Source organism: Octodon degus, unplaced genomic scaffold (assembly GCF_000260255.1).
Source record: "Octodon degus isolate 3935 unplaced genomic scaffold, OctDeg1.0 scaffold00149, whole genome shotgun sequence".
In the NCBI taxonomy this organism is placed as follows: Eukaryota; Metazoa; Chordata; class Mammalia; order Rodentia; family Octodontidae; genus Octodon; species Octodon degus.
In genome coordinates this window covers 1,505,971-1,525,093 of record NW_004524725.1, presented here as the reverse complement: position 1 = coordinate 1,525,093, position 19,123 = coordinate 1,505,971, and the positions used below count along the sequence as shown (strand labels likewise).

Sequence of the window (19,123 nt, the reverse complement as noted above, 5' to 3'; positions counted from 1 at the left end):
AAAAAAAAAAAAAAAAAAAAAAAATCTACATATACAGTGATATTGAACAATATTGAAAATAACAAACCATATTTGCATAAATTACAATGTCATGCATCTCATCTTCAAGGACAAGGGTACTAGAGATTGAACACAGAGAACACAGGGCCTTTGCACTGAGCTGTACCTCCAGCCCTTTTTATTATTTTATTTCTGAGACAAATTCTCCCTGAATGGCTAAATTGCCCAGGTTAATCTTGAACTAGAGATCTTCCTGCATCAGCCTTCTAAAATGCTGGGATTGCAGACATAATCCTACAAGACCACCACATCTTGTTTCATTTTCAACATACATAGGACAAAGAGTACTTACATATACTTACATATTTTTCCCTTACATATATTTGTTGTTTTCTACTTGTTTGTTTGTTTCTTTGTTTCTTCAAGGCAGGCTGGCTTATACAGTCCAGGCTGGCTTCAAACTCACAGTGATAGTCCTGCCTCAGCCTCATAACTGCTGGGATTATAGGCACATTTTCTGAGATAGGAAAGATACAGCTCTCAACCTGATGTATCAAATTCATATTTCCCTAAATCAAAGAATGCATTCCAAGGAACAATGGAGATTAAGAATGGGAAGAATGGGCTGGGGAGATAAGTCGGCAGTCTAAGTGCCTGCCTGGCAAGTGCAAGGACCTGGGTTTGATACCTGGTACTGCGTGCTGTGCTAGCTACAGAACCCTGGGCATGCCGAGCCAGCCACTGAAATTGGGTGTGCTGGTGCAGGCCTGTAATCCCAGTGCTGGGAGGCTGACATAAAAGGATCACTATTATGTTGAGTTGAGCTGTGTAGCGAGACCTTGTATCAGGGATATATATAGAGATCTCTCTTTCTCTCTCATATATATATATATATATATGATTATATATATGATTTCTTGGGGGCTGGTGGTGGGGGAATCATTTAGGAGGAGAGGATAGGTGCCCAAAGGAATGAAGCATACACAGTTGGGAGCTGGGGAATAGGAATGGGAAGTAGGACCAGCTCCTGAGAGACAGGGGGCGTCCTAAGTGGGTTGCCTCCAAGGTCATGTCTCCAGAGAATGTTTTAAAGGGCCAAGTCATGATGTGGGTACAAACAGGTCAGCCAATAAGAATACAAGTCCAGTCGCTGAGCTAATATTGATCCAACAGTGAATCAGTATTCACTACTGGGGGAACACAGCAAAGGCATACGGATGACATCATTCACCTTGGTCTTAGTCTTGCCTTCAGTTTGAGGGATCTTAGCCTTAGCCTTAGCCCTAGTGGGTGGGAAGAGGGTCCTCCCTTAGTGAGATAATGACTTATACCTATGGGAAATCCCAAGAGGGTCATACCAATTACAATATAATCTCAAACTTCTGTTTGTCCTTTAGGGAAGTATGTAAATGAGGCCATTTGAGGTCTTGCCTTCTTCTGAGGCACCTCCAGCCACAGTTGTGGTGCGCTCACCCTCGGCACTGACTCCCTTGGGTGCTCAGACCTGTCTGACTGCCTATTAATTTCCATCTAACTTAGCTGCCTACAATACCAGCGTGCCCAGCTTTCCTGCACGTAAAAGAGCCTGCATCAAAGGCTGATCCATGTTGCATATTGCTCATAAAAGATTAAGCCTAATACCAAATAAGTATTACAAAATTTTCATCCAGGTTTAAAACAAAATTTATCACCACGGTGATCAATACTCGAAAGTGAACTTGGGCTTTTTTTTTCTAGAGATAAGGTTCTTGCTAGGTAGTCCAGGCTGGCCTTGAACTCACTGTGCCATCCAGTTGGCCCCACACTTGCAGGATCCTCCTGCCTCAGCTGCCAAGTCCTAGGATCACAGGGGTGTGCCACCATGCTCTTCTATTTGCATTTTATCTCAGTTCCTCAGAGTGTGGTGTATGCACTGCTCAAACTGCAGCCACTGGGGTTCAGTTAAGAAGGCAGCCTCAGGGACCTCCCCCAACAGAAAGCTTGAATCTGGTGATTTCAGGGGAAGGGGATTACAGTATGTGAATTACCAAATCTCCAGAGAATCCTGAAACAGACCTGACTGGGATGCAATGGATGGATATTTTCCTGTCATTATTATTTTTTGTTGTTCTTCATTTATTTGCTTGTTTAAGCTCTTTCCTTTTTTTCTTTTTTGTTTTTTGTTTTTTTGTTTGTTTGTTTGCCAGGGGATGGCTCATTCCAATAGAGGTCAGGTGGTGAACAGAAGATTTAGCTCCTCAGAAATTTACAGAAGAAAGAAAGGAGAATAATTAGCTAGGTAAACAGGAAGCTAGAATCTTCTTGGAGATAAAATGAACTCACAGAGGCTGGGAGGAGAAAGGGAATGAAGCCAGTTGTTGACTAAGGCGCCTCCTTTTCCCTGGAAAAGTACTTGGAAGAGCAGCTGAGGGGGGAAGATGGAAAGCAGGCTTTTCAAGAGTGGATGCAGCTTCCGGTTTCCATTCCAGCTACCTGGTGGAAGACTCCTCATAGAAGGAGACAGCTCAGAGGTAAACCAAATGCCACTGCAGTCCCTGGCAACCTACTTGGACTTATCTGAAGGACACGGCGTTCTTTTACCTGTCACTGATGTACTGTAGCCAGGGGTAATAGATTTTGTTGTTTATCATTTTAGCCTTTCCTTGCTCTTAAGACTTGGCTTTTCTATATACAGCCTCTTCCCCCACACCATGAGCAACAAATTAAATGGCAAAATGGATAGAAGCACTAATCTGTGACTAAATATTTAACAAGGGGGCAGAAAGGATTTACATTATGACCTTCAAACACTGGAAAATAAATGCCTTCAGTTGTCAACTTTCCAATTTGACAAGACTGCCAGGGCAAAACAAAATTTCCATGCATTTGATTGACCCCTTGGGAGCTGGGCTATTATTAGCAGCCAAGAACTTACCAAAAAATATCTGAAAAATATCAGAAGAAAAGTGATTGAAACAGAAGTATTTTAAGCAGGTCAGCAGGGCAAAGTCTGCAGGAGAAAGATGATAAAATAGTATTTCTGCTTATGATACTTGTGGATAACACGTTACACACGACACACACGGGTTTAACGATTTGTTTTAATTTAGCACATATTTACTGAGTGGCTATCAGGTTGAACACTCTGGCATACTGGACTCTGTAAGGTCTAGGTCCCTTTCCCTACAGGACCCCATGAGCTAGAAGTGTAGGAGACGGCACACTGCTCACTATAACTGGTATACCTGACCAGGGTTTGGATAGCAGTTGGCAGAAGGAGCTACCACTGCAGCAGCTACTGAGGATGAGCACCCAGACATTGGTGCTGGTGCTTCGACAAGCTTTCCGGGAAGATGGAGCATTTCACCCTGGGACTTCAGCAAACACAGGAGAGTGAGGATGTCATCCGGCAGAGGAAAGAGGTTAGCAGGACATGGCCAGAATGAAAGGACTGGAGTGGAGTGGCGAGACGTAACGGTCCATGTGGTTCCAGTTATAATTCATTCTATCACAGTGCACATTCATTTATTCAGTGAACCTTTAGAGGGTGCTGGAGGAGGTAGGCCGGTGCAGTGTACAGGACACAGAGGCTGAGAGACGTGAGTTGCCCCTTCATGACTCCAGAGATTGACAGGGAATGGTGGAAGATGAGCCTGGATCCAAAAACCAAGCAGAAAAGCACCAGCCCTCTACAAGGTGGAAGCATTCAGGGGCATTCCAGTAATTCCTTTCAGAGCAAGCTACCATTTCGCTGAGCACCTCCTGAGCGCTGAGCTGAATAGCTGTGCTACTGCTGATCCTTGCAGCAATTCTGCACGCTACGTGTTTCCCCTATTTGCAGATAGGAAGAGAAGCTCAGATGCCTGAGAATGCACAGTTCCTAATACGTGATGGCTGGATTGTGCAGGCGCAGCTCTCACTGGGTGGATAACTACAAATGCTGAAGAGCTGAATCGAACCCACCCCAATCCGTGCCAAAAATACCACCTCCAAATGCCTCGGGACCACTCCCATCCCTGATGCTGCGGGCAGCTCTAAGGAGTCTGTGCAGGTGACTTATGTGTCTCTGCTCTTCCAAGAGGCCAGGGCTCACTGCCTCACTGGGCAAGACTGCAGCCTAACGCTGCCCCACCCCATCCCTATCCCCACCCCCCTCACATCAAAGATTTCCAATTACTGCTCTGCAGAAAATGTCAAAAGCATTATTCAACCATTCATTATTCCAAGTTTTGTAATTTTTCATATGTTTTTACTCTTATCTTCTAACACTCGAAAAAGACCAGCTCCTTCCTCTTAAGAGAGCTTAATTTGCAGAGCTACGCAGTCTCCCTATTATGTTCTTATCGTCCTCTCCCTGGGGTAGGCAGAATGACAAGGATGACAAGAAAAAAAAACCAAAAATATTTGAAGGCCTTCCTGAAAATCCACTGGAAGAATCCGAAAATCGTGGGGCTTCTGTTCCTCGAGTGACCTGGACCAAGGCCAAGGGCGCCAGGTACTGGTGCGCAAGGTCCTCTCAGCGGAGTGCCCAGCTATCGCTCTCGGGCTCCGTAAGCACCACCCCGCCCGGGGATTCCCTCTCTGGCCTTCTTCACTGGGAGATCGAGCAGCGTCAGGGGGCAAGAGGTCCCTCTCCAGAAATTCTCGAGCCAGTGCTAAATTAATTTTAGTATCTAAGGACCAGACGCCAAGGGTAACTTGGGGTGGGGCTGGGGCTTCGCCCTTGTCTTATCTCCCTATCCTCTCCACCCCATTCTTTGATAAGGTAATGGGCATTTTTTGGATGCTATCTGTGTAAAATGCCATGCAAAAGCAACTTCAAGTCCTCTAGCTCTCACACTTGCACCTAGGTGGCGCCCCAAGGCCCGCCTGCTTGGAATTTAGAGCCACTTTCTCCCTGGATCATTTTCTCCCAAGATCCGCAGGTTTAAGCAGCAGGCTCACCAGAACAGCTAGTTCACCGGGAGAGACGTCCTGCCAGCCCAGAGGCTCGCTCCGGGGAATCCCCGCCCACCTTGTCCTTCCTGCGGGGGAATCCCCGCCCCCATCCCTGTCACTCCAGGAAGGGAGTTCCCGCCCCTCGAATCAAACGGAGGGAGGGAATCCCCGCCCATCCTGGAGGCTCGGAGGATCCCCGGCGCTGCCTGCGAGGAGCCGACTCCCAGTGCCGACGCGTGCTAGCCTCGGCCAGGGAACGCGGGAGGGAGGCTGCCGCGGACGCCACCAGAGCAGCGGGCAGAGCCGAGAGGGCTGGGATCGCGCCTCCGGCGGCTGCGGGTGAACCACGACGCCGCAGCTCCTGGCAGGCGCCGAGGCAGCCGCTGCGCGGGGACCGCCGGGCGGCGCCTGGGTCTGCGCGCGGAGAGCAGCGGGAGCCTCCGCCGAGCAGCGAGCAGGTGAAGCCACAGTCCCGCGGCAGCCGGGACGTGGGGCTCGGGTGGGCGCGGGGCGCGGGGAGCTTGGCACGCCGAGACCGTGTGGATGCGCAGGGGAAAGTTCAGTGACAAACCGGGCGCGGGACCCCCAGCCCCTGCAAGGTGAGTGGGGCGCACGGACCGGGTCCCGCATTGGGTGGTACAAACTCCTCTTCCATCGGGTCGGAGGTGAGGGGTGGGGAGAGGAACTGGCTGTACAGAGCGGGGTCGTGACCGTGGGACAACCAGAGACACACTGCTGGGGACATTGATGACAGGGTCAGCATTGCTTATACCGGGGTGGTTGTCCAGTCCCCTCCTCCGCCGAATGGGCTGGTTCAGGTACTCCGGCCTCGGGTACCGTCTCGGGCACATCCTCCCGTGCTTCTGCGTCCCTAGCTCCCTCCTGGCGCGAAGAGGTGAGCCGGGCAAGGGAGTGGAGGGGGCGCGCGGGGCGCAAGGGCAGCTTTGGGTCCGGCGCTGGCATCTGCTGGGGAGATGGAGAAGGTTCCAGTAGGGAAATTTTTCCCTCTGAAGTCGAATTCTTCCTAAAACCTGGTCCCTCCCCTAACTTCAGATTTGCATTTACATTTTAAAGCTTTGGGCTGCCAGTCTTCCTTGATCCTTGAATAATCCATTAAAGCGCGAGGCTGAATTCAGTAGGGGAAAGATCCAGGACCCCTGGCGGGAGTTTGCCAGGAAGCTGTCCTCAACAGCCTGTCCAAGCAGAAGAGACCTTGATAAGGGACACTGGGGTGTGAAGAGCACGGGGTCTAGCCTGGGCTGGTGGCAGAGCCAAGAATGGCAGGCTCAAGGGCAGTCCTGAGGCCAGACCTCCCTTTGGCGGGAGGGTGGGCCATGCTGAATCCTGCAGGTCCAGCCTCTTACCCCCACCCCCCACCCCTGCCTCCCAGTAGAGACTATTGCAGTGTTCTTCCCTTGAGAATCCATGATGAAGCTATGGAGATGGTCTCAGTGTCAGCAGAAAGGGATCTGCGCTGGCTGCCCTGGACCACAAGTCTCCTCCACGGAGGTCTCCCACATCTAGCCTGCGGGGGGCTTGGGCATCAGGGCCCTGCTTTTCCTACTGGGCGAGCTTGTCCGGTCTGGGATTGTGGGTGGGAGTGAAGTAGGTAGTGCAGTTTAGAGGTGCAGTGTGGGAGGGCTGCCAGCCTGCGGGGGGGATAGAATAGACTGCCTCAGAACACACCCCTGGCTTCATCAACACTTCCTTCATTAGGGTGGGCCAAGAGCGGCTGCTCCTATAAAAACCCCATCGTGCTGGGGAGTTGGTATGTTGGAGGGGTATAGGCTGGGGGGGGGCGGTGCTGGAAGAGGAAGCGCCAGAATCATGTAGAGGCTGTAAATGCACCTCCCTAGACATAGTTAATATGTTCGTGGAAAAATATTGAATCATATTTTAAATCTATCGTTGAAATTGATTTCGCATGCACTTACCACAGTTTACTATTTAAGGAAGCTTATCATAATTTCCCTATTCATTTCAATCATTTTATTTTTGGAGCACCTGTGGTTTGCTGGGCCTAGAGCTTCCCGGGGATGTGCGTAGGTGAGAGGCACACACCCTGCTGCCAGGGTGTCGGCCTGGCGGGAAAAGCAAGAGGAATCTATGGAAAGCCGTGATGGAAACCGGTGCACCGAGGCATGTAGTAGGGGCTCTTGCTGATTGGATAAAAGAATGAAGGAATAACTGGATGAATAAAGTAACCAATGTGCGGCGCAAATAAAGCATTTGGGGCATATGGAGGAAGACACTTTTTTTTCTTCTTAGTGCTGGGGACTAAACTCAGAGTTCTAATCTGCATCTCTAACCTATTATTATTATTATTTTATTTATTTTTTTTAGATGCGCTTTCCAATTTTAGTATATGTGCTGCCGAAGCGAGCACAGATGCGCTTTCCTTAAATTGTCCATGCTGGTTTCAAACTTGTAATACTCCTGCTTCAGCCTTCCAAGTAGCTGACATTGTAGGGATCAGTGACGTCAGTAGCTAAACGCAGTTGCTTTCAACTAAGAGGATCTGACAGCCTTTGTGGAAGAGGTCCTAGGCATAAGAGATAGGCGCTAAAAGGTTGGTCCTGAGTTAGGACTAAACCTTTTGGGTTTCCGTGGGGCAGAAGGCTGAGCTAAGGAGAGGAAGAGCGGAGTTTTTCCAGTCAGTAGGTCAGCGAGGTACACACTGTCAGGCTGTGTACTTTTGCTCTTGCAGAAAGTGTCAGGAGCCAGGAGCCCAGTGAGAAGATTATTTCAGCAAGATGGTTTGGGAGACAGTGGAGATTGAGCTGGGGGCAGGCAGTGGCTAGGAAGAAGGCGAAGACTTGTCAGAAATAGCCTCCAAGCGCAGCCTTTAGTCTGAGGTGGACAGCAGAAACTAAAAGCAGCTGCAGGTTATGGGCATACGTACATGGACTAAAATAGGGAGTTCGGGGATTTTACAGTTGACAAGCCAGTAAGCTGGGGCAATCCTTGGATAGTTCTCATCCTCGGTTTTCATTGCTTCTCCTTGTAAAATCTATCGGTGGCTTCCTGTGGATAAATTACAAATTCTATGCACTCTTTTGATTTATCACACAGCACACACAGACACACAGCACACACACATACACACACACACACACACACACACACACAGATTCATATAGACAGGAGGCATAGACCTCATGATCTACCATGATTTGTGACTTTCCAAAGCTATTTTTCTTAGTTGGCTGTGGTAGGGATTGGCTCCTAGAATCTCTTTTCCTCATTATCCTGATAAACTGATTATTCTTCAGGATCCAGCTTAATGGCCACTTCCTTTGCGGTGACTCTGCGCTGCTCTCCAGGAGGTGAGGAGCATTTCTCCTTTAACCCCATCTCTGTTCCTGCAGTCCCCTGTGAGCATGCTTATCTTTTTGTTTGTTTGTTTGTTTGTTTGTTTGGCAGAAGTGGGGGGTGTTGAACTCAGGCCCTTGTGCTTGCCGGGCAAGTGCTTACTCTAACTGAGCCATCTCCCTGGCCCCTTTTTTAAATTTAATTTAATTTCTTTTTATTTATTTATTTTTTGAGCATCCTTATCAAGCTTCCCTGGGCTTATCACTCTAGGACCTTATCATATTCAGGTTCAAATAATCCTGGAACAGTTGCCTATCATCGTCCCCAGGTTAGAAAGGAAGAGAGACAGGGCAAAACATCCCAGGCTCATTGTTCTTGAGGGTATTATCTGGACCCCGACTTGGAGGCTGCAGGCCTCATGGGCTGGACAGTATTACACAGCTGGGGTTACCACCTTGGTCTAGATTGCCTGGGTTTAAGTGACTCAGACCACAGTGGTAGGGAACATCCCCCTCCAGACATGGCCCCACGTGCATCTCAGGGCGACCACAAGAAAAGAAAACCCAAGAAAGGTGAGCCCGTAGAAGATCTGTACCACAGGCAAAGAGAGGTGCATCTCTTTGAGCACAAACTTGGAGATGCAACAGTTTTAACCTCTTTTTTCTATCTTCAAAAGTGTCCCCATAGCTGGGCATGGTGGTGCACACCTGAGTTCCCAGAACTCCAGAGGCTGATGCAGGAGGATCACTGTGAATTCAAGGCTAATCTGGGCTCTGTACTGACTTCAAGGCTGACCTGAGCTGCATAGTGAGACCCTGTCTCAAAATAATAATAAATAAATAAATAAATAAATAATAAAAAATAAGAATAGAAGTGTCCCCACAGTTCCAAGTAGGACAGGTTCTATTTCAGAGACAGGGAGAGTGAACCAGACAAGCCCTTGAGGGAGGCAGGTAGACAGCTGATCAGGCAGGAAAGTCTAAAAGAAGAGCTGACATCCAGAGGGATGGAAGGAGAAGGCTGATGACAGACTGGGAAGGGCCTGTGAAGGATGATTGTGGAGCCAGATCCCAAGGGATAAGGGAGAAAGTGATGAGCAAGATGGTGAGCGGGGTCCAGACATGAGCCAGCTACGGACCACCCCAAGCATCTGGGGTAGGCAGGAGCCTTGAGGGAGGCTCACTCAGGAGATTCCCCCAGTGTTCCCTCCCAGGCAAAAGAGAAGTGCAGAGAATGGAGAAGCCAGAAAAGGGGTGCTGGGGTGGGGAGGGCCAGAGACCCTCAAGAGCAAGTGCAGGGAAGGAAGTTCTGACATCTGCCTTCCTTGGGGGGCTGGAGGGAAGCAGGGGCTGTGGGTGGCACTGGAGAGAGCGAGCCACAGTCCAGCACCAGGAAAGGAGCTAAGGGGATGGTGGGGTCTGCCCGAAAGAGAGGGCAACTGCTGAGACCGAGGAAGGCACTCAGTGAGGCTGGGGTGTGGTGGAGAGGCTGTGGGACAGCTGCTGCTCAAGGAGGTGCCTGCAGCCCTGTGCACCTTTGGTGGCCACCAAGAGGGATGGGAAGGGCTCTGGACGGCTGGGATCCAGGCAGTGCAGAGAGCCCTTTGCTGGCTGAGCACTGGAGTTTCAGAGGCTTCATTTGCTCCTGGGTAAAATGGGTACAATGGCTGCTTCAGAACTGTTCCTCGGAAGGGTCCAGAGAGGTGCTGGGGTGTGTGTGTGAGTCCCCCAAAGACGGCATCTGGCATGCAGGGGTCCTTCGGAATAGCATGGTGAACAGTGAGTAAGCCTCTCACCTATGTCAGGGAGTCAGGGAGAGGCCCTGCTCGTAGGAGGCAGGCCTTGTCCAAAGTACCGTAAAACCTTCAGAAGGAAAGGATAATGTTTTGTGGACCATCTATTTGAGTGTATGTGTGTGTGTGGCAGTTTTTAAATTATTAGTTTTTCAAATCAATACTTTTTTTGGTTTGTTTTTTTTTGTTTTTTTTTTTTTGCTCCGAATGCCCTCAGGGGTGCTTTGGCTGGCTGGAGTGTTGTGGAGATCGAACTCCAGCAACCTGAGGCTGACAGCTTTGTGGAAGCAGCCACTTAAAGAACTGAGCTAGGGCCAGGCCCCCTCAAATCAATACTTTTTAATGGAAACAACTTGACCAAAAATCGGTCACAAAGTTTTGAGACCCATTAAAAAAAAGTTTAATGAGAAAAAAAAAAAAAAAAGAAAGCAGGCCTTTCCAGCAGATCCACCCAGGCTTTCCTTCAGCTTTGGTTGACCAGCTTTGGACCTTCTCAGCCGTCTGGCTTCCCTGTTCCCACCTTAAGGAATCTCTCAGTCTGCCTGCTGTTCATCTCAGCTTGTTGCACTGGTGACATCTGTATTTCACTTCCCTCTTATGCAAAGACAGTTGTGGGGCTCTGAGCAGGAAAAGCCTGGGTGATTTCCCCTGCCACTGTGGTCTGGACGGGGACACTGTGGTCATACTTCTCGGTTCCTGCATCCGAGGAAGCTTGGAGCCAAGGAACGCAGGGAGCCGGCCCCATTTGCCAAGCAGAGCTAGAATCACAACCTGCACTTTATCATCTTTTGCTGCCAGCTGTGCACGATGCAGATGGGTGAGGAAGAATTAAACATCTGCATATCCCCTGGGCTTTATTAATGTGTCTTCTGTTATAGGTAGAGCGATAAAACAAATACTCTCATGAGTGAAGAAAGGAGGGAAAAGGGGCAATTGACTTTATTTACTAAACAATATAGTTTCAAAATGTATAGAATATTTTTTTAAGGAAATAGAAGAGTTTTATGTCTAGATTATGTTGTTCTTGGACTTATCTATAGGTTGTATACCGTGATAGATCCTTTTATGGCATTTGCAACTTTTAATCTTTTCATCTCCTATTATCCATATTCTAGAAATGGGTGGGGAGGGAAGGTAGATTTGGGGAAGAATGCATTTGCCATGGATTCTGGGCAGAGGGAGGACTTGGAGCCAGCTGGGTCGTTTGATTCATTCTGATTGTGTGTTAGAGTTCTACATTCTGTTGACAAATGTGTCCAGAAAGCACTAGAGATAGCACTCACGGCTTGGAAACTCGGTGGTTGAAGAGGCCCTTTGTGGAATGATTAAGGAGCCCAGGGAGGGCTTGCTAGGACACCGAGTGTTCAGAGAGGAGCATTTGTCCGTGAAGTCACTCCAGTGGTGGGAAGAGGCTGGCCTGGCTGGGGCCTCTTGCAGATGCCAGTGACACCTCCTCTGCGCGTGCTCAGTCCCTGTCCTGAGAGGGCCTGGCTGCTCTATGCCTGCTTCACTTCCCGGAATGCATTCTGAGTATTGACTTGCAGAAAATCCGAATCTTCAGATTCGTAGCTCTCTCTGTGCACAGCCTGATGAAGCCAGAGAGTGGCGAACATCCGGCCCATGAAGTTACCCTTCAGTTACTCGCTTTTAGGCTGCTGACTGTCTCTGTGGCCCAACAAGCGCTCCGGGACACACGAAGAGGTTATGGAGAAGCAGCGTCGAGGCGCGACTTTGCGGAAAAAGTAGACTCATTTTGCACGTGGGATTGTTGTAAGCGTGAGATGTAGCAGGGTATGGGGGGAGCGTTGCTGTCTGAAGGGGTCTGAAATGTCAAGATGCCCACAAGGGGTTAAAAATTAAAACCACAAACTCCTAAGGATCTGCAAATCCTTGAAAGAGTATAATCCAATCACTTGCCTTTAGGTTGCAGTAAATTTAGCTCTTTCCAGATAGGATCTATGGTGCTGTGGCGGCTTGCTGAGGAGGAACTTCTGTGGTACATTTAATGGAATGGCTCCCCAGACTTGGTCCTTTGAGGTGCTTGGCAGGAGTGGAAATGGACGTGAGCCCAGCCACGCCTGGCCTCATTTTATCAACACTCTGACACCTCCCGTACTTGGCTTAGCAAGCACTAGACTTCACTCTGCCACCTCAACCAAATCATCCAAGATAAAACACACATACCCTGTTGTCCTGGCCTCAGAGGAGCGATCCTCCTGCTTTGCTAAAAATAAAGATGGTATTCACACAATGCAGAGTAGAATTCCTACCATGAGCAGGGGACATACTTGGTTCTGTGGAAAGCCGAAGTCAGTTCCCCAGCTGGATTCTGCCTAAGCTGGGAGGAGGGTGGCAAAGAGGACAGCTTTGGATCGCGGTGTATTAGTAGGGGGAGGAAGGCAGGGAGCAGGTGGGAGGGGTCAAGCGCCAGGGAGTTTTGAGCTCTAGGGCACCTGTCTGGCTCTAGCAGCTTTCCTAGACAACCTAGAGCAGAGAAGAAACACCAAAATCTTGTCCCTTTCTGCAGAGGCCATCCTAGCTCATCCTGCCTAAAGATCCCCGGATGTTACCATGATCCCAGTATTCTAGAAGGCTGCCCTGGAGCGCAGAGATACAAGCGTGTTTTAGATTAGCTGTAGTAGCGTGGGTTGGCGTACACAAGTGTGCCACCCAGGAGCGGCCCTCAGCGCTGAGAAGTTCGGGCAATTTGGCCACCAAGAGTGTCTTTAGCAGCCTGACCCCCCCTCTGTGCCATGAACGTTAGGTTGTTCCTGACAGGACTTGGGTTTGCGCACAGGTGACCAGGGACAGTCCCAAGCTCTCTCCAAGAGTTGCAATATGTATGTTTCTGCGCTGAAGAAGATGAGAGCCCGCCAAGCTGAGTTTAATGAAATAAGATGTCAATAAAAACTGCATTTGGGGGCTGGAGAGATGGCTCAGTGGTCTAAAGCACCTACTTGGAACAAGCTTGGCAAAGTACAGGGACCGCGGTTCGATCCCCCAGCACCACATGCCAGCCAGCCTGCCCCCTGGTGGGCTGAGCTGGCCACACACACACACACACACACACACACAATAAATAAATGTTAAAAAAAAAAAAAACCGCGTTTGGGTGTTGGCTGGTGGACACTTGTGAAATGTCTGATTTCAGCGGGGTTTCAACGGGACTCCCCATTTTGGCATAGGGTGTTTTATAGATTTGGGGTAAAACTAGATTGCACTATAAGAGGTCTCCTGGTGAAGAAAATTAACTTCCAGGGCTAAAGCAGCCATACACATATTATTACAAAGTCACCCCACATTCCAGTTGGCATAGCTTCGCTGTGCACTCCACCACCACCCGCTCCCTCGCTCGCTCACTCGCTCGCTGGCTCGCTCGCTCCTACCCCGCCCTGGTCACTGTTATTCCCAATATCATTAGGCTGAAAGAAGAGGCAGCTGAACCCGGAAAATGCGCTTCAAATGTCCTCATCAGCATGGGCTCTCCTGAGAGGGCAGAAATGAGATGGTGTGAAGAGGAGAAGGTAGCGGGAAGGATTGTGTTAACCCCTCTCTGGAGCTGCTGCTCATCTCTGAAAACCTGGACAGATGTAAGACTGATTGATTTTGCTGTTGGTGCCTGCTGTGGGCGGCAGCTAGCCACCTGGACACCTGGAAGGTGCACACGGGCCCTGATCACTTTCCAACTTCTGGTCCCTCGCTTACCCAGCTTCCTGATTCTCATATTTATCCTGAGTATCCTGGAAGATTTTTCTGCCTTTTCCTGTGCTCTTTGGAATCCAGCACAGGAGTAAAAACTAAGATGGCTTCAGTGTTCACTACTGGGCTGGCACTGTTCTGAATGTGTTGTGTATATTAATTCATTTAATTGTCATAACCCATGAGGTGCATATCTTTATTAGTCCTATGGCTGCCATAACAGATTAGCACAAATGTGGCTTAGCACCTCACTAACTTGAGCCACCAGAGGTACACACAACGTTCCCAGTGAGTGGCTTGTACTACTGGTGGTACCAATAGATCTAATCACTTTTATCAGTCTTTTTGCTAATGAAATTAATAGCCTGCCTCTCAGTGGGACCGTCATGCGGTGCAGCACCTGTGGCTCAGGCCACTTGGCAGTGAAGCACATGACTGACAGCCGCACTGTGAACACGTTAAAGCAATGAAATTTACTCTCTCATTTCACCAGTCAATGGACATGCGGTATATGCTAGTTCTGTGGTCTGTTTGTCTCTGTAATATGATGATTTTAACTCTTTTGGGACTATATCTAGGAGGATAGCTAGGTCAATTGGAATTTCTGGTGTTTTTTTTTTTTTTTTTTTCGGAATGTCTACACTAATTTCCAAAGTGGTTATATTGTATCTCCACCAACAATGTCTTAAGAGTATCCATATGCAATGGAATACTACACTGCAGTAAAGAAAAAAAAGTCAAGCATTTGTAGGTAAATGAATGAGACTGGAGAGTATAATGGTAAGTAGGCCAGACACACAGCTCAAAGATTGCATGATTTCTCATAAATGAGTATATATATATATATATATATATATATATATACTTTATGATATATACCTTATATGTAGTATACTTTATAATATATAATGTATAGTTCCTCATATATGTAAAGAAAAAAGTAGACATGAGATAAATAGGAAGTAGGGAGAAATTCTAAAATATTTAAATATATATGCTAATTGGTTTCATTTATATGACTAGTTTATCTTAGAATGTTGAAAAGAAAGTTTGCTTTATTATCCATTTCTTTTTTTGTAAGAATCTTTGGTTTATGTCTTGCACTAAGCAACTACTTTGCAGACTAAGATACATGGTATAATAACCATTGTTATTCTCTTACTATTTGGCTAGAAAATTTTTATTTTAGTTTTTCATAAAATAGAGAAAATAAATGTATTTTGTCACAGAGCTGGTGCTCAGAAGTCTGCAGTGGAGCTGGGGGCAGGGCCATCGTCCCTCCAAAGGATGGAGGGGAGATCCTCGCCTCTTCCAGCCTTCGGTCACTGTCGCCACCCTTTGGGGCTGCCTCACCCATTCTCTGGCTGTGACTTCACACTGCCTTCTTTTGTGTCTTCCCTTGTCTGTGCATCTTCACGTTGTGTGTTTTTTCTAAGCACTTTTATTATTGAATTTGGAGATATCCAGATAATCAAAGATGATCACATGTAAAGATTTTCTTAATGTGATTAAGTCAGCCAAGACCCTTTTGCTAAATAAGGTCACATCCACAGGTCCTGGGATGCAGCCAGGTCTTTCTGGGAGCCTCTGCTGAATCCATTACATCACCTTTTGCAGATGGAGGAACAGCAGTGCAGTCAATGTGGTTAAGCAAAGTCTGAAGTTTTACAGCTAGGATTTGATGGAACTGGGATTCAAATGTACAGCCTACATTCTTTTTGGGTTTCTTGAGACAGGGTATCTCTATGTAGTTCAGGCTGGCCTTGAACTCACTATGTAGTCCAGACTGGCCTTGTGGGTTGTACAGTGCTTCTGCCTCAGCCCCCAAGTGCTGGGATTACAGGCATTTGCCACCATGGGCATTTACAGCTTGCATTCTTGATGCCTATTTTCTACTACTGTTCAGTAAATTTGCTCATTGATTATTTATGGTATGAGAGAGTAAACGAATAGAAGGCTAACATTCTTGTTCCTAATGTGTTATAAGTATAATAAAACACTGCCTCAGGACATGACCTTGGGTCCTCCTCTCTGACTGTTCTTCCAGGAGACAGCTCTCAAGATCTGATCTGCCATCTCTGTTCTACTGCCTTCCAAATTTGTGCCTCTACCCTTGGCCTCTTCACTGCGTTCCAGACTCCTGCCCTACTGCCCACCTCAAGAGTCTAGATGGTTGTGTTGTGTTACCTTAAGCCAAACATGGCCAAAGTGCTATTTCCCCTTCAAGCTAGTTGTACCCATCTTCCCCTTAATTCTTAACAAATAGCACCACCACCCTCCCAAAGGTTCACCCTCCTTAAACCTAGAAACACTCTTGATTTTTCTTCCACATCCTGCTCCCCACCTTCATGGTGGCTATTTTGGTTAAAATCACTGTGATCTCTTTGACCCTTGCTGCAATTGTCTTTTAAATGGGTCCTCTGTGTACATTTTTGACCCTAAGTCTTTTCTCCTTAGAGAAGCCAGAGAAGTTTTTTTTGTTTTTCCTTTTAAGACGAGTCTATCTAGAGCAATGTCAGGTCTACAACCAAATTGAGAGGAAAGTACTGAGATTTCCCACCTCAACCTTCTTATCTAAGTGGTACATCTGCTGCAAATGAGATGCTTATCAATGCCTTTTTATCCTTCGAAGCCCATAGTGCTTGCTCTCGGTGTTGTACCTTCTGTAAGTAATGACATAAACCCACCTTTGCAGCATTGTACAGTGAAGTTTCTCTTTCTACATATTCCCATGCTCCACCTTTTTATTTATCTGTCTCTCTATCTAGAAAAGTCTTTTAAAAATAGAGTTCAAATCACATCATTTCTCAGCTTAAAACTGCTGATTTCTCATTGCTATTTTGATATGATTCAGCTCCGGCCCACTTCTGTGCCTTCTTCTCTCATGGCCCCTTGCTGTCCTGCATGTCCTGGAGCACCCCAACTTCCATCTCCCCTCAGGGCCCTTCCTGGGCAGCTGCTTCCCTCAGCTCACGACAGCTACCCTCTCCACAAACCTATTACCTAAAATGGCAGCTCCAGAACTCTCATATGCCTTGTACCTATTTTCTTTGACTATATAGAGCTCTTTATTTATTTTTTTATTTTCTGTCTCACCTTTGGGATTTACCTAATGATCTTGACTGAATGAAGGTCTTAAGATCTTTCTTCTCTTCTCCCTAGTTCTCAATAAATAGCAGCACCATTAATGAAGCTTACATTGCTTTGTTTTGTTCATGTACCTCAGGTTCCCACAACAATACCTGATATATAGTAGGCACTGAATAAGTAGCTGCTGAGCAGAGAGAGCACTGTTCCCGCTTACCTGTATTCTTCAGATGAGGAAACAGGCTGAGAAAGTTCAAGTGACCTGTCTGAGGTTTTACATGATTTTGGAGTTGGAACAAAAATTTGAATCTGGACCTCTTTGTCTCCTAAACCTGTGTTCTCACCCAGAGTCCATACAAAATCTCTGAGAAGCAGGAATCGCCCAGGATCCTGCAGAGCGCTGAGCTCTCTAATTCATTTTCCTGCTCAGAAATCTGGGATAGGGACTGTTAACACCTAGAGAGGAAACATTCAGCTTCCAGCGTACTAGTCTGAAAGTCTGGCCTGAGACTTAAGCTCCAGGAGCTAAGAAGTTAATTTCTCCTTTTGCCTACTTTGTGCTTTTAAGATTCAAAACAACTTCTGATCCACATTGAGAATGGAAGGCAGAGATGACTGAGTCTAAGCCATATAAGCAAAGGTAGCATCAATTTGCACTCTGAGGCCTGGCTTTCTTTACAAATGAATGATTGTCTGTAGTGTAAATTTCCCTTCCTCCACCCCACTTCCCAACTGATGGACCTTAGGCCAGAACGTGAACTTTTCTTTTGGATTGGAGGGCAACAAGACACTCCTTACTATGTCTGGCTAAAAGATGGGTGCATTTCTCTTTCACCATTTTTGGTGGATACACTAATGCAGCTCCTCTTCTGGAAATTATCCCAGCGTGACTTCTTCCCAGGTGTGGAGCCTAAAAGTTATAGAGTAGACGAATGAGAAAGTAGAAATTTTCCTTCATTGGGGTGTGTGTGTTCTTTTTGAGATTAGGTTTTACTGTGTTGCCCTGGCTAGTCTTAAACTCCTGGGCTCAAATGATCCCCTGCTGCCTCCACCCCATGAGTAGCTGGGACTAAATGTGTACCTCTTTATACCCTTTTTTACAGAGAAGGTCCTTCTTGAGAATTGATTGGTAAGTAGACATCAGACACCAAGTACAGCACTCTTTTTGGCAAGTAGTCATTGTGAGAATGCCCACAGGTTGGTTGGGGTTTTACTCACTGAAACGCCCATCATGGCTGAGTAGTGTGTCTGACAGATACAGCCGCTCTCCTGTAGCAAAGCAGAACTCAGGCAGAGCGTTTGATAGCATTGTGTGCCCCACCTCTGCTGCCGTGAGTGGGGTTTGCTATGGTAACTAGAACTTTGCCTGAGGGTTGTGCATGCAAAGTGTCACTCATCGGTAGTCCCCTTTATTTTTAGCATAAATCAAAGAGGAGCAGGTGGGTAGTCACAATGAAATCTGCAATGAATCTTATGTTCTTGAGTGGAATATCACCACCCACCACTGTTCTCAGGTTGGATCTAGGTGGCCTTCTGGAATTCCACTGGTTAAAATCCTTGCTGGACCCTGCACAGTGGGATGGTTTGACTTTACTATTTTTTTTAAATAACTCTTTCTCAACTGCTAATCCCCATCTTTATTTTGACCCAGTGTGAAAGCTCTGCTAACAACGGTGGTCCTGCGGGTAGGAGGTGGGTAGCTTCCCATCAAGCCATTGAAGGCTGTGGAAGTTCCGCAAACACTCAAAGGAAGTAGCATTTTTCCTCTCAACAGGACACTTGATTCTCTCCTGGAACTTATGCTTTGCCTGCCCTCAATGCCCTCAAACTAACTTTTCTTTCTTTTTCACTCAACTCATTTATTTAGCCCATGCCACGTGGAGAAAAGATACCTGCACTTCTTCAATGGATGGGAGAGATGAATAAAGTTTAGATCTCTTTGAATTATCAAATGTATCAAATTATTTAATGATCCTTTGGGGCAGGGAAGAAACAGTTTTAAGAACATAGTAAGTCTCCTGAGCCTTACTTTTTGGGAGACTTGGAAGTGGCTGTGCCCTTCTTGGGTGCATTTGCTGTGGCATTTCTAGGGCAGAGTGAATCCAGGCCATGTAACGTTGTGCTCCTTCACCTTGGGTTTGGTTAGGGATATGAATGGTGGGTAGTCTAAAGCTAGGGTCGAATCTTAAGCTGATTATGAGGTGGGGGTCAAAAACAATAGATGGAACATTCTTTTAAATGTAGATTATATCCTGCATGATGTTATGACTCGAACATCTGGTAAAGTTTGAGATCACAGTAGAGCCATCGTGAAGG

At 47.2% G+C, this 19,123-nt stretch overlaps 1 protein-coding gene across 5 annotated transcripts in view; it reads left to right on the top strand.

Moving 5' to 3' along the window:
- Positions 1 to 5,130: 5,130 nt before the first annotated feature.
- Pdzd2 (PDZ domain containing 2) overlaps positions 5,131 to 19,123 on the top strand; it is a 401,332-nt gene continuing 387,339 nt past the window's right edge. For all 5 annotated transcript variants that reach the window (XM_023702360.1, XM_023702362.1, XM_023702361.1 and 2 more), the window contains exon 1: positions 5,131 to 5,375. The gene's annotated coding sequence lies outside the window, so the exon portion shown is untranslated. The remainder of the gene's footprint in view (positions 5,376 to 19,123) is intronic.